This window comes from Oncorhynchus kisutch, linkage group LG15, assembly GCF_002021735.2.
Source record: "Oncorhynchus kisutch isolate 150728-3 linkage group LG15, Okis_V2, whole genome shotgun sequence".
NCBI classification, from domain to species: domain Eukaryota; kingdom Metazoa; phylum Chordata; class Actinopteri; order Salmoniformes; family Salmonidae; genus Oncorhynchus; species Oncorhynchus kisutch.
Genome location: NC_034188.2, coordinates 91,199,704 through 91,215,184, shown reverse-complemented (window position 1 = coordinate 91,215,184; position 15,481 = coordinate 91,199,704).

Sequence of the window (15,481 nt, the reverse complement as noted above, 5' to 3'; positions counted from 1 at the left end):
TTATGCAATAGGATGGGTTAATCCTTTGAGGGACATTGTAACTGTAATGTTGAACCATGGCCAATAAGTCATTGTTTACATTTCACAAGCTTTATTTTAGGGCTGACCCCATTTAGTTGTCTGGTCGATGGGCTGTTCGTCGACAGACCTTTTAATTGAGCATTGGCAAAAATATTTTTTTTAAATTTTATGGTACACAAGACACCTGTCTGAGTGGACTAATCCATTGTGGAGGCCTGTCTCCATGGACTAATCCATTGTAGAGGCCTGTCAGAGTGGACTAATCCATTGTAGAGGTCTGTCTGAGTGGACTAATCCATTGTAGAGGCCTGTCTGAGTGGACTAATCCATTGTAGAGGCCTGTCTCCATGGACTAATCCATTGTAGAGGCCTGTCTCCATGGACTAATCCATTGTAGAGTCCTGTCAGAGTGGACTAATCCATTGTAGAGGCCTGTCAGAGTGGACTAATCCATTGTAGAGGCCTGTCAGAGTGGACTAATCCATTGTAGAGGCCTGTCAGAGTGGACTAATCCATTGTAGAGGCCTGTCAGAGTGGACTAATCCATTGTAGAGGCCTGTCTCAGTGGACTAATCCATTGTAGAGGCCTGTCTCAGTGGACTAATCCATTGTAGAGGCATGTCTCAGTGGACTAATCCATTGTAGAGGCCTGTCTCCGTGGACTAATCCATAGGCGACATAATGTAGACATTAAGTGCTGAAGTCAGCAGCAGGGTGAGATGGCTGGCTCAGAACAGGTTTTTGTTTCTTCTTCTGGTTAGGCTATATTGATCTCTGGCCCCCTCTTTAGTAATTTGTGAGCCTTAATTTTTAATGGCAGTGCTTAAAGCATTAGACAAGCTCAGTAGCCTACTTATAGTTTATTGTATTCAAACATAGTGTGTCTATGTATGGAAAAGTATACGTTTTAAAAATGTAGACCAATTTTGGCCAGGAAAAGATGACTCTTGGTCGACCAATATATTATTTAATTTTTTGGTCGGGGACAGCCCTACTTTCTTTTCCTTGGCAGTGGTCCATGGACAGTGCAACACGTTGACCGCGTGTGATGAAGAAATCTTTTTGCCCATTGCGGCACCAGTTATCTCAAGTGCGGTTATGTGTGCATAACATCACCTTTGTATTCCTTCGTTGAGGCTGTGGTTAAAACCGTGTGATGTGTCAAATCAGCTCATATGCTCTGGTCGTTATTTTGACTTTAACTTGTAGCTTTAATTTGTCATCCAACAGATATAGATTACTTTCTTTTTTTGTTTACATAGTTTATGAAAACTAATTTTAAAGGATTTAAGTGGTGAAAATGTTTCATGTAAACATATAGTCAAGCGTATCGTAACCTACAAAAATTACAGTTTGATCAGATATGATCAGGTTTGATAAGAATGTGATACCAGTATTGCTTTATTCAACACATTTCATACCGAGACCACCTTATGTTTGGATTGTCAGGGTGCTACCATACAGATGTACTCAGTCCTTATCAGGTTAGCTGTCTCAGCACAAAATCCTAAAATTAGAAAAGTGATAGAGTAGTACACTACATGACCAAGGAAAAGGAAGTACACGACATGGTGCCTAGTCACCATACCTCTATACTTACACTACAAAAGTATGTGGACACCTGCTTGTACAACATCTCATTCTAAAATCATGGGCATTAATATGGAGTTGGTCCCCCCCCTTTGCTGCCGTAACAGCCTCCACTCTTCTGGGAAGGCTTTCCACTAGAGGAGGACTAGAGAGAGCTGTGGTGACTGAACATTCCTGCAGGGACTTGCTTCCATTCGCTTGGTCGATTAGGCCTGGCTCGCAGTCAGCATTCCAATTCAATCCAAAGGTATTCATGCTGAAACATGCTGAAACAGGAAAGGGCCTGCCCCAAATGGTTTCTACACAATAGGAAGCACAGAATTGTCTAGAATGTATGCTGTAGCATTAAGATTTCCCTTCACTGGAACTGAGGCCTAGCGCGAGCCAATGAAAAACATCTCCAGACCATTATTCCTCCTCCTCCACCAAACTTTACAGTTGGCACTATGCATTCGAGCAGGTAGCGTTCTCCTGGCATCCGCCAAACCATATTCGTCCATCAGACTGCCAATGACGGCAAGCTTTACACCAATCCAGCCGACAGTTAGCATTTAGCAGATCTTAGGCTTGTGTGCGTCTGTTCGGCCAAGGAAACATATTTCATGAAGCTCCCGACGAACAGTTATTGTGCTTCCAGAGGCAGTTTGGAACTCGGCAGTGCTGCAATCGAGGACTGAGGATTTTTACACTCTACGCGCTTCATCACTCGGCGGTCCTGTTCTGTGAGCTTGTGTGGCCTACCACTTCGTGGCTGAGCCGTTGTTGCTCCTAGACGTTTCCACTTCACAATAAGAGCACTTACAGTTGACCGGGGCATCTCTAGCAGGGCAGACATTTGACAAACTGACTTGTTGGAAAGGTGGCATCCTATGACGGTGCCACGTTGAAAGTCACTGAACTCTTCAGAATGGGCCATTCTACTGCCAGTGTTTGTCTTTGGAGATTGCATGACTGTGTGTTCAATCTTATACACCTGTCAGCAACGGGTGTGGCTGAAATAGCCGAATCGACTAATGTGAAGGGGAATCCACTAATACTTTTGGCCACGTAGTTTTATGTATTCTAATATAAATATTTAGGAGGAAAACGTCCATCATACATTGAGCAAGGAAGTTAACCAACAACAACAACATCTGCTCCCAGACACCGATGACGTGGATGTCGATTAATGCAGCACCCTACACCTCTCTGATTCAGAAGGGTTGGGTTAAATGCGGAAGACACATTTCAGTTGAATGCATTCAGTTGTGCTAGGCAACCCCCTTCCTAGGGCTGTTGAAGTGACCATATTACCGCCACACCGGCAGTCACAATTCACGAAGGCTGGTCAAATTCCACTTTACCGTTTAGTCACCATAATTAGACTTCTCTAAGCTCTGATGCTGCAGATGGTCGATTCGTAGCTTAGCAAACTTGCTAATTGCCTGCTACTCAGCACTCTATTGTCCCTCTAATCACTCTGACATCAATGCAAATGTTTTCGATAATCCAATCAAACACTTCATGAGAGCCCATACTGTGTTTTGTTGTGCAACAGGCTATGCAATTGCGTGAGAAAACAGAGTGATGGCCTCTAATAAAAAGAGGAGAATCCCATCCACTTTCTATAGGCTAGGCCTACTATATATATTTCTCAACTTTCTAATATTAAGCACATTTCTTATCTTTACAACAGGAGTATAGCCTACCTGGCTGACATGAAAATGAACCATGGGAAAGCGTCATCCATTTGGGACGGCAGCTAGCCTAGTGGTTAGAGTGTAGAGGCGGCAGGTAGCCTAGTGGTTAGAGTGTAGAGGCGGCAGGTAGCCTAGTGGTTAGAGTGTAGAGGTGGCAGGGTAGCCTAGTGGTTAGAGTGTCGAGGCGGCAGGTAGCCTAGTGGTTAGAGTGTAGAGGTGGCAGGGTAGCCTAGTGGTTAGAACTTTGGACTAGTAACCGAAAGGTTGCAAGATCAAATCCCCAAGCTGACTAGGTAAAAAAGCTGTCGTTCTGCCCCTGAACAAGGCAGCTTTGAGTAAAGCCAGAGTGTCTATGTATGCGGATGACTCAACACTATACACGTCAGCTACTACAGTGACTGAAATAACTGCAACACTTAACAAAGAGCTGCAGTTAGTTTCAGAATGGGTGGCAAGGAATAAGTTAGTCCTAAATATGTCCAAAACTGAAAGCATTGTATTTGGGACAAAACGTTCACCCTAAACCTCAACTAAATCTTGCAATGAATAATGTGGAAATTGAGGTGACTAAACTGATTGTAAACTGTCATGGTCAAACATATTGATACAGCAGTAGCTAAGATGGGGAGAAGTCTGTCCATAATAAAGCGATGCTCTGCCTTCTTAACAACACTATCAACAAGGCAGCTCCTACAGGCCCTAGGTTCTACCTTCTTAACAACACTATCAACAAGGCAGGTCCTACAGGCCCTAGGTTCTACCTTCTTAACAACACTATCAACAAGGCAGCTCCTACAGGCCCTAGTTTCTACCTTCTTAACAACACTATCAACAAGGCAGCTCCTACAGGCCCTAGTTTCTACCTTCTTAACAACACTGTCAACAAGGCAGGTCCTAGTTTCTACCTTCTTAACAACGCTATCAACAAGGCAGGTCCTACAGGCCCTAGTTTCTACCTTCTTAACAACACTATCAACAAGGCAGGTCCAACAGGCCCTAGTTTCTACCTTCTTAACAACACTATCAACAAGGCAGGTCCTACAGGCCCTAGTTTCTACCTTCTTAACAACACTATCAACAAGGCAGGTCCTACAGGCCCTAGTTTCTACCTTCTTAACAACACTATCAACAAGGCAGGTCCTACAGGCCCTAGTTTCTACCTTCTTAACAGCACTATCAACAAGGCAGGTCCTACAGGCCCTAGTTTCTACCTTCTTAACAACACTATCAACAAGGCAGATATAATTTGTTATATCTTTCCAGGGGGATGAAATTGAAATTGTAGCCAGCTCTGTAATGCTTGTTTGAAGAAGAGAGAGACTTTGGGGAAAAAAAGTATTATTTTCAATGAATCGAAAATGAGACATGGCAATCTGCACAAAGGCAAAGAAAAAGGTCATTTTTAAACAATGATTGAGCTTTTCTTATTAATCTACTTTGGGGTTCAAGTAAAACTTTTGAATGAGTGAAGCTTTTAGAGAGAGGTTTAGTGTTTTTATATTTAATAATCTCAACCCACCCAGTTCATATTCATTATATAGACAGGTATGTTTTATTTTGTCCGGTTTAGCGTCCCAGATAAAGCACAGTATTTTTTCCCTCATATGATCGGAAAAACGAATCATCAGGAGTAGGCAGCGCTATGCATTTCACTAGTATTTTTGCATCACAACATTGAAGTGTAAGGGGCCTCCAGTTTTTTAGATAGACTGGGTCTTTATATTTACCATCTGAGTCTTGTTTTAATAATAGAGATATCAGACCTTCCTGCTGAGTACCTGACAGACTACCATTTCTATAGGAGTCGTTAAAACAAGCTAACAATGGAGCTTTTAGTGTATGAAAGAAATACTTGATATCCCTCTAGCGGTATCCCATCAAGCCCTGGGGTTTCTCCAGACTGAACGGATTTAATCGCCTCAAGAAGTTCTTCCTTTGTAACTTGGCCTTCGCACTGATCTTTCTGTACATGTGTTAATTTTCCATTTTTCTTAAATATATTATTTGGAAAGAATTCCTTACCGTAATCTTCATTCAGTGGGAAAAGATGAGACGGAAAAGAGAACATCTGCCTAAAATAATTAGCTTCCTCTTTTAAAATATAATTCGGAGAATCATAGATGACTCAGTAAGGAGTTTCTACTCATTCCTTTTGGTAGTGTTCCTGGATCGGAGATTCAGACTTTTGAAAAAAGACTTTTGTTTTCTCCATATTCCATCCAGTTGGCTTTATTATTATTGTATCATAATAGATTACATTAGATCGTTCTTGAATAAGTTCCTCAAGTTCTTTTCTTTCTTCTAACTTATCTTGTATCTCTGTTGTATTGTTTTTATTGCTATCTACCTATTAGTTGTATTGTTTTTATTGCTATCTACCTATTAGTTGTACTGATTTTATTGCTATCTACCTATTAGTTGTACTGTTTTTATTGCTATCTACCTATTAGTTGTACTGTTTTTATTGCTATCTACCTATTAGTTGTACTGTTTTTATTGCTATCTACCTATTAGTTGTATTGTTTTTATTGCTATCTACCTATTAGTTGTATAGTTTTTATTGCTATCTACCTATTAGTTGTATTGTTTTTATTGCTATCTACCTATTAGTTGTATTGTTTTTATTGCTATCTACCTATTAGTTGTACTGTTTTTATTGCTATCTACCTATTAGTTGTATAGTTTTTATTGCTATCTACCTATTAGTTGTATAGTTTTTATTGCTATCTACCTGTACTATTAGTTCATGGATTTCCCTTGTTAGTCTCTTTAGCCAGAAACAGCTTTTTTATGATTGATGAATATTGAATTGAATGACCCCTGAAGGTACATTTTAAAGGTATCCCAAACAATAAGGGGATTTGCTGATCCTATATTATACTGGAAAAATTACATTATAAATTATTTTGTCTTAGTTAAAAATGCGTTGTCCTCCAGTAAACGTTGATCAAATGTCCAATATCCCCGTCCACGTGGAACATCTATAAGAGTTATGTGAAGGTCAATTAGATGATGATCCGATCGCATTCTGTCTCCTACTAAAACTTTTTAAATCTTTAATGCAAGAGAGAAAGAGACAAGAAAGTAGTCAAGACGACTGGCTTGATTAAGTCTCCTCCATGTATATCTCACTAGGTCAGGATATTAAACCTCCTCCGTGTGTATCTCACTAGGTCAGGATATTAAACCTCCTCCATGTATATCTCACTAGGTCAGGATATTAAACCTCCTCCGTGTATATCTCACTAGGTCAGGATATTAAACCTCCTCCATGTATATCTCACTAGGTCAGGATATTAAACCTCCTCCATGTATATCTCACTAGGTCAGGATATTAAACCTCCATGTATATCTCACTAGGTCAGGATATTAAACCTCCTCCATGTATATCTCACTAGGTCAGGATATTAAACCTCCTCCGTGTATATCTCACTAGGTCAGGATATTAAACCTCCTCCATGTATATCTCACTAGGTCAGGATATTAAACCTCCTCCATGTATATCTCACTAGGTCAGGATATTAAACCTCCTCCATGTATATCTCACTAGGTCAGGGTTTTAAGTCTCCTCCATGTATATCTCACTAGGTCAGGGTTTTAAGTCTCCTCCATGTATATCTCACTAGATCGAGGATTTTTAGTCTCCAAATATCCACTATTTCTAATGTGTCCATAATATTAGTGATTTCCTGAAGGGCACAGTGATGATATTTTGTAGAGTGATTACCTTAAGGGTGATGATAGTTTGTAGAGTGATTACCTTAAGGGCATGGTGATGATAGTTTGTAGAGTGATTTCCTTAAGGGCACGGTGATGATAGTTTGTAGAGTGATTTCCTTAAGGGCAGGGTGATGATAGTTTGTAGAGTGATTTCCTTAAGGGCACGGTGATGATAGTTTGTAGAGTGATTTCCTTAAGGGTGATGATAGTTTGTAGAGTGATTTCCTTAAGGGTGATGATAGTTTGTAGAGTGATTTCCATAAGGGTGATGTTAGTTTGTAGAGTGATTTCCTTAAGGGCACGGTGATGATAGTTTGTAGAGTGATTACCTTAAGGGTGATGATAGTTTGTAGAGTGATTACCTTAAGGGTGATGATAGTTTGTAGAGTGATTACCTTAAGGGTGATGATAGTTTGTAGAGTGATTTCCTTAAGGGCACGGTGATGATAGTTTGTAGAGTGATTACCTTAAGGGTGATGATAGTTTGTAGAGTGATTTCCTTCAGGGTGATGATAGTTTGTAGAGTGATTACCTTAAGGGTGATGATAGTTTGTAGAGTGATTTCCTTAAGGGTGATGATCGTTTGTAGAGTGATTTCCTTAAGGGCATGGTGATGATAGTTTGTAGAGTGATTTCCTTAAGGGTGATGATAGTTTGTAGAGTGATTTCCTTAAGGGCACGGTGATGATAGTTTGTAGAGTGATTTCCTTAAGGGTGATGATAGTTTGTAGAGTGATTTCCTTAAGGGCATGGTGATGATAGTTTGTAGAGTGATTTCCTTAAGGGCATGGTGATGATAGTTTGTAGAGTGATTTCCTTAAGGGCAGGGTGATGATAGTTTGTAGAGTGATTACCTTAAGGGTGATGATAGTTTGTAGAGTGATTACCTTAAGGGCACGGTGATGATAGTTTGTAGAGTGATTACCTTAAGGGTGATGATAGTTTGTAGAGTGATTTCCTTAAGGGCACGGTGATGATAGTTTGTAGAGTGATTTCCTTAAGGGCACGGTGATGATAGTTTGTAGAGTGATTTCCTTAAGGGCAGGGTGATGATAGTTTGTAGAGTGATTACCTTAAGGGTGATGATAGTTTATAGAGTGATTACCTTAAGGGCACGGTGATGATAGTTTGTAGAGTGATTTCCTTAAGGGTGATGATAGTTTGTAGAGTGATTTCCTTAAGGGTGATGATAGTTTGTAGAGTGATTTCCATAAGGGTGATGATAGTTTGTAGAGTGATTTCCTTAAGGGCACGGTGATGATAGTTTGTAGAGTGATTACCTTAAGGGTGATGATAGTTTGTAGAGTGATTACCTTAAGGGTGATGATAGTTTGTAGAGTGATTACCTTAAGGGTGATGATAGTTTGTTGAGTGATTTCCTTAAGGGCACGGTGATGATAGTTTGTAGAGTGATTACCTTAAGGGTGATGATAGTTTGTAGAGTGATTTCCTTCAGGGTGATGATAGTTTGTAGAGTGATTACCTTAAGGGTGATGATAGTTTGTAGAGTGATTTCCTTAAGGGTGATGATCGTTTGTAGAGTGATTTCCTTAAGGGCATGGTGATGATAGTTTGTAGAGTGATTTCCTTAAGGGTGATGATAGTTTGTAGAGTGATTTCCTTAAGGGCACGGTGATGATAGTTTGTAGAGTGATTTCCTTAAGGGTGATGATAGTTTGTAGAGTGATTTCCTTAAGGGCATGGTGATGATAGTTTGTAGAGTGATTTCCTTAAGGGCATGGTGATGATAGTTTGTAGAGTGATTACCTTAAGGGTGATGATAGTTTGTAGAGTGATTTCCTTAAGGGCACGGTGATGATAGTTTGTAGAGTGATTTCCTTAAGGGCACGGTGATGATAGTTTGTAGAGTGATTTCCTTAAGGGCAGGGTGATGATAGTTTGTAGAGTGATTACCTTAAGGGTGATGATAGTTTATAGAGTGATTACCTTAAGGGCACGGTGATGATAGTTTGTAGAGTGATTTCCATAAGGGTGATGATAGTTTGTAGAGTGATTTCCTTAAGGGCACGGTGATGATAGTTTGTAGAGTGATTTCCTTAAGGGCACGGTGATGATAGTTTGTAGAGTGATTTCCTTAAGGGCAGGGTGATGATAGTTTGTAGAGTGATTACCTTAAGGGTGATGATAGTTTGTAGAGTGATTACCTTAAGGGCACGGTGATGATAGTTTGTAGAGTGATTACCTTAAGGGTGATGATAGTTTGTAGAGTGATTTCCTTAAGGGCACGGTGATGATAGTTTGTAGAGTGATTTCCTTAAGGGCACTGTGATGATAGTTTGTAGAGTGATTTCCTTAAGGGCAGGGTGATGATAGTTTGTAGAGTGATTACCTTAAGGGTGATGATAGTTTATAGAGTGATTACCTTAAGGGCACGGTGATGATAGTTTGTAGAGTGATTTCCTTAAGGGTGATGATAGTTTGTAGAGTGATTTCCTTAAGGGTGATGATAGTTTGTAGAGTGATTTCCATAAGGGTGATGATAGTTTGTAGAGTGATTTCCTTAAGGGCACGGTGATGATAGTTTGTAGAGTGATTACCTTAAGGGTGATGATAGTTTGTAGAGTGATTACCTTAAGGGTGATGATAGTTTGTAGAGTGATTACCTTAAGGGTGATGATAGTTTGTAGAGTGATTTCCTTAAGGGCACGGTGATGATAGTTTGTAGAGTGATTACCTTAAGGGTGATGATAGTTTGTAGAGTGATTTCCTTCAGGGTGATGATAGTTTGTAGAGTGATTACCTTAAGGGTGATGATAGTTTGTAGAGTGATTTCCTTAAGGGTGATGATCGTTTGTAGAGTGATTTCCTTAAGGGCATGGTGATGATAGTTTGTAGAGTGATTTCCTTAAGGGTGATGATAGTTTGTAGAGTGATTTCCTTAAGGGCACGGTGATGATAGTTTGTAGAGTGATTTCCTTAAGGGTGATGATAGTTTGTAGAGTGATTTCCTTAAGGGCATGGTGATGATAGTTTGTAGAGTGATTTCCTTAAGGGCATGGTGATGATAGTTTGTAGAGTGATTACCTTAAGGGTGATGATAGTTTGTAGAGTGATTTCCTTAAGGGCACGGTGATGATAGTTTGTAGAGTGATTTCCTTAAGGGCACGGTGATGATAGTTTGTAGAGTGATTTCCTTAAGGGCAGGGTGATGATAGTTTGTAGAGTGATTACCTTAAGGGTGATGATAGTTTATAGAGTGATTACCTTAAGGGCACGGTGATGATAGTTTGTAGAGTGATTTCCATAAGGGTGATGATAGTTTGTAGAGTGATTTCCTTAAGGGCACGGTGATGATAGTTTGTAGAGTGATTTCCTTAAGGGCACGGTGATGATAGTTTGTAGAGTGATTTCCTTAAGGGCAGGGTGATGATAGTTTGTAGAGTGATTACCTTAAGGGTGATGATAGTTTATAGAGTGATTACCTTAAGGGCACGGTGATGATAGTTTGTAGAGTGATTTCCATAAGGGTGATGATAGTTTGTAGAGTGATTTCCTTAAGGGCAGGGTGATGATAGTTTGTAGAGTGATTACCTTAAGGGTGATGATAGTTTATAGAGTGATTACCTTAAGGGTGATGATAGTTTGTAGAGTGATTTCCTTTACGGTCCATTGAGGTACTTAACATTGTGTTATAGTCTCCTACCATAATGATTTGATCATTTGTTGCCTGTAAGTTCAATAAATTGGTATATATATTTGAAGAAGTGTGGATCATTTGGACCATATAGATTAATGAGCCACATCTCTTTTTCATCCACTTTTCATCTTCAAAAGGATCCACCTTCCTTGCGAATCATTCCTGACTATTTGCATTCAGATCGACATTTTTGTTAATTAATATCATCACACTTCATCACTACTTGTTTTTGTAAGAAGTGTTGACAAGCTGAATGCACCGAGCTGTCTGTCTAAACTACTGTCTAAACTACTGTCTAACTACTGTCTAAACTACTGTCTAACTACTGTCTAAACTACTGGCACACAGCTCAGACACCCATGCATACCCCACAAGACATGCCACCAGAGCTGTCTGTCTAAACTACTGTCTAAACTACTGTCTAACTACTGTCTAAACTACTGTCTAACTACTGTCTAAACTACTGGCACACAGCTCAGACACCCATGCATACCCCACAAGACATGCCACCAGAGCTGTCTGTCTAAACTACTGGCACACAGCTCAGACACCCATGCGTACGCCACAAGACATGCCACCAGAGGTCACAATCCCCCAAGTCCAGAACAGACTATGGGAGGCTCACAGTACTACATAGAGTCATGACTACATGGAACTCTATTCCACAGTACTACATAGAGACATGACCACATGGAACTCTATTCCACAGTACTACATAGAGACATGACCACATGGAACTCTATTCCACAGTACTACATAGAGCCATGACTACATGGAACTCTATTCCACAGTACCACATAGAGCCATGACCACATGGAACTCTATTCCACAGTTACTACATAGAGCCATGACTACATGGAACTCTATTCCACAGTACTACATAGAGCCATGACTACATGGAACTCTATTCCACAGTTACTACATAGAGACATGACTACATGGAACTCTATTCCACAGTACTACATAGAGACATGACTACATGGAACTCTATTCCACAGTTACTACATAGAGCCATGACTACATGGAACTCTATTCCACAGTTACTACATAGAGACATGACTACATGGAACTCTATTCCACAGTACTACATAGAGCCATGACTACATGGAACTCTATTCCACAGTACTACATATAGCCATGACTACATGGAACTCTATTCCACAGTACTACATAGAGACATGACTACATGGAACTCTATTCCACAGTTACTACATAGAGACATGACTACATGGAACTCTATTCCACAGTACTACATAGAGCCATGACTACATGGAACTCTATTCCACAGTACCACATAGAGCCATGACCACATGGAACTCTATTCCACAGTTACTACATAGAGCCATGACTACATGGAACTCTATTCCACAGTACTACATAGAGCCATGACTACATGGAACTCTATTCCACAGTTACTACATAGAGACATGACTACATGGAACTCTATTCCACAGTACTACATAGAGCCATGACTACATGGAACTCTATTCCACAGTACCACATAGAGCCATGACCACATGGAACTCTATTCCACATCAGATAACTGATGCAAGCGGTAGAATCAGATTTTAAAAAATTCACCTTATGGAACAGCGGGGACTGTGAAGAGACATACACACAGGTACAGGCATACACACACAATCACTAGCACTCACACTCTACACATGCATACATTGTGATATTGTTGTATGGTGGTATTATACATTTTGTATATTAGATATGTAGTGGTGTAATAATGTTATATGATCTACTGTTTTATCTTTTGTTTTATATGGCATGTAATTGCCTTGTGTTTGGTGGCACCTCAAATTGGGGAGGACGGGCTGGTAGTAATGGCAGGAGCGGAATGAGTGGAATGGTATCCAATTCATCAAACACATGGTTTCTATGTTTGATGCCATTCAATTTGCTCCGTTCCAGTCGTTATGAGCCGTCCTCCCCTCAGCAGCCTTCACTGATCGCATTCCACAACTGTCCCAGACTATGTTTGGAATATTTATTTATCGCACAGAATAGGTCAACTTTTGTACTATGGGAGATAGTAGATTGACATATGCTACTGATTTTGCTGTTCGTTAGGCCTACTCATCTTGTTGGCTGACGAAAAGTAAAATGTGGATAGTCCTTCCATTTATCTTGAATATGCACCTCTGAATTGGATAAGGACGTACGCAGTAGCGTCCCCGATGTGTCTGTCTTCACTTGTAGCCTGTGAGAAAGACCCGATCATGTGAACCATGTGAGTGAGAGGTGCTTCGGAGCAGGCAGTACTCAGGGAGAAGGGCCCAACGCAGCACTCGGGGAGAAGGGCCCAACGCAGCACCTGGGGAGAAGGGCCCAACGCAGCACTCGGCGAGAAGGGCCCAATGGAGCACTCCGGGAGAAGGGCCCAACGCAGCACTCGGGGAGAAGGGCCCAACGCAGCACTCGGGGAGAAGGGCCCAATGCAGCACTCGGGGAGAAGGGCCCAACTCAGCACTCGGGGAGAAGGGCCCAACACAGCACTCGGGGAGAAGGGCCCAACGCAGCACTCGGTGAGAAGGGCCCAACGCAGCATTCGGGGAGAAGAGCCCAACGCAGCACTCGGGGAGAAGGGCCCAATGCAGCCCTCGGGGAGAAGGGCCCAACTCAGCACCTGGGGAGAAGGGCCCAATGCAGCACTCAGGGAGAAATGCCCAACTCAGCACCTGGGGAGAAGGGCCCAATGCATCACTCGGGGAGAAGGGCCCAACGCAGCACTCGGGGAGAAGAGCCCAACGCAGCACTCGGGGAGAAGGGCCCAATGCAGCACTCGGGGAGAAGGGCCCAACTCAGCACCTGGGGAGAAGGGCCCAACGCAGCACTCGGGGAGAAGGGCCCAACGCAGCACTCGGGGAGAAGGGCCCAACGCAGCACCCGGGGAGAAGGGCACCAACGCAGCACTCCGGGAGAAGGGCCCAACGCAGCACCCGGGGAGAAGGGCTCAACGCAGCACTCGGGGAGAAGGGCCCAACGCAGCACTCGGCAAGAAGGGCCCAATGCGGCACTCGGGGAGAAGGGCCCAACTCAGCACCTGGGGAGAAGGGCCCAATGCAGCACTCGGCGAGAAATGCCCAACGCAGCACTCGGGGAGAAGGGCCCAACGCAGCACTCGGGGAGAAGGGCCCAAAGCAGCACTCAGGGAGAAGGGCCCAACGCAGCACTCGGGGAGAAGGGCCCAAAGCAGCACTCGGGGAGAAGGGCCCAAAGCAGCGCTCGGCGAGAAGGGCCCAACGCAGCGCTTGGGGAGAAGGGCCCAAAGCAGCACTCAAGGAGAAGGGCCCAACGCAGCGCTTGGGGAGAAGGGCCCAACGCAGCACTCAAGGAGAAGGGCCCAACGCAGCACTCAAGGAGAAGGGCCCAACGCAGCACTCAAGGAGAAGGGCCCAACGCAGCGCTCGGCGAGAAGGGCCCAACACAGCGCTCTGCGAGAAGGGCCCAACGCAGCACTCGGCGAGAAGGGCCCAACGCAGCGCTCGGGGAGAAGGGCCCAACGTCCACTGGCCGCTAAAGGCACGGATTATTTTTTTTAGGGTGCATTACGGCCGCACAAAGGTGATGCCGCCGGGAAACTCGAGGCATTAGCAAGTGCTTGTCAAATTGTGAATGAGAGACTGATGAAGTGTGTGTACAGCCTGCGCAAAAAAGAAAGTTCACACCCTGTCAAGCAACTTTTTTCAAATCGCCATCAGAGTCACATCATGCAGCATTACAATGTATTAAATCAACACATATATAGTCCACCGTTTGTGGAACTACATTCACATGAATAACTACATTAAATATAGAGGAATACCTGTTTCTTTGTTGTCCGATCAACACAGAATATCCACACTCCGTCAAATCGCTTGGACAAAAATACCCTTTCTATTTTATTCAGCTTTGTTCAATTGCATTCTTCATGCTGTAATAATATAGAACATTGCCACGGAATTCTAAGCAAATCTATCCTGCTGAATGAACTAGTGTAGCCCACAGCCATGTGGCATAGCCAGATCAGGACCTAACATAAGGACAACTCCGAGTATGTTATTCTGTTCTTCTGAAATAAACGACATTTTCTTCATTTCGTGTTTCTTTAGACTTTGTCTAAAATAAATCTTATTATTATCTTCAAATAGGTCTAGTATTCAAGTCCACACGCTCACCAGCAGTCCATTCATGTCTAAAACAAATAATGGATTTATTGTGAAGGTGTAGACTATATTACATGGATTTATTGTGAAGGTGTAGACTATATTACATGGATTTATTGTGAAGGTGTAGACTATATTACATGGATTTATTGTGAAGGTGTAGACTATATTACATGGATTTATTGTGAAGGTGTAGACTATATTACATGGATTTATTGTGAAGGTGTAGACTATATTACATGGATTTATTGTGAAGGTGTAGACTATATTACATGGATTTATTGTGAAGGTGTAGACTATATTACATGGATTTATTGTGAAGGTGTAGACTATATTACATGGATTTATTGTGAAGGTGTAGACTATATTACATGGATTTATTGTGAAGGTATAGACTATATTACATGGATTTATTGTGAAGGTGTAGACTATATTACATGGATTTATTGTGAAGGTGTAGACTATATTACATGGATTTATTGTGAAGGTGTAGACTATATTACATGGATTTATTGTGAAGGTGTAGACTATATTACATGGATTTATTGTGAAGGTGTAGACTATATTACATGGATTTATTGTGAAGGTGTAGACTATATTACATGGATTTATTGTGAAGGTGTAGACTATATTACATGGATTTATTGTGAAGGTATAGA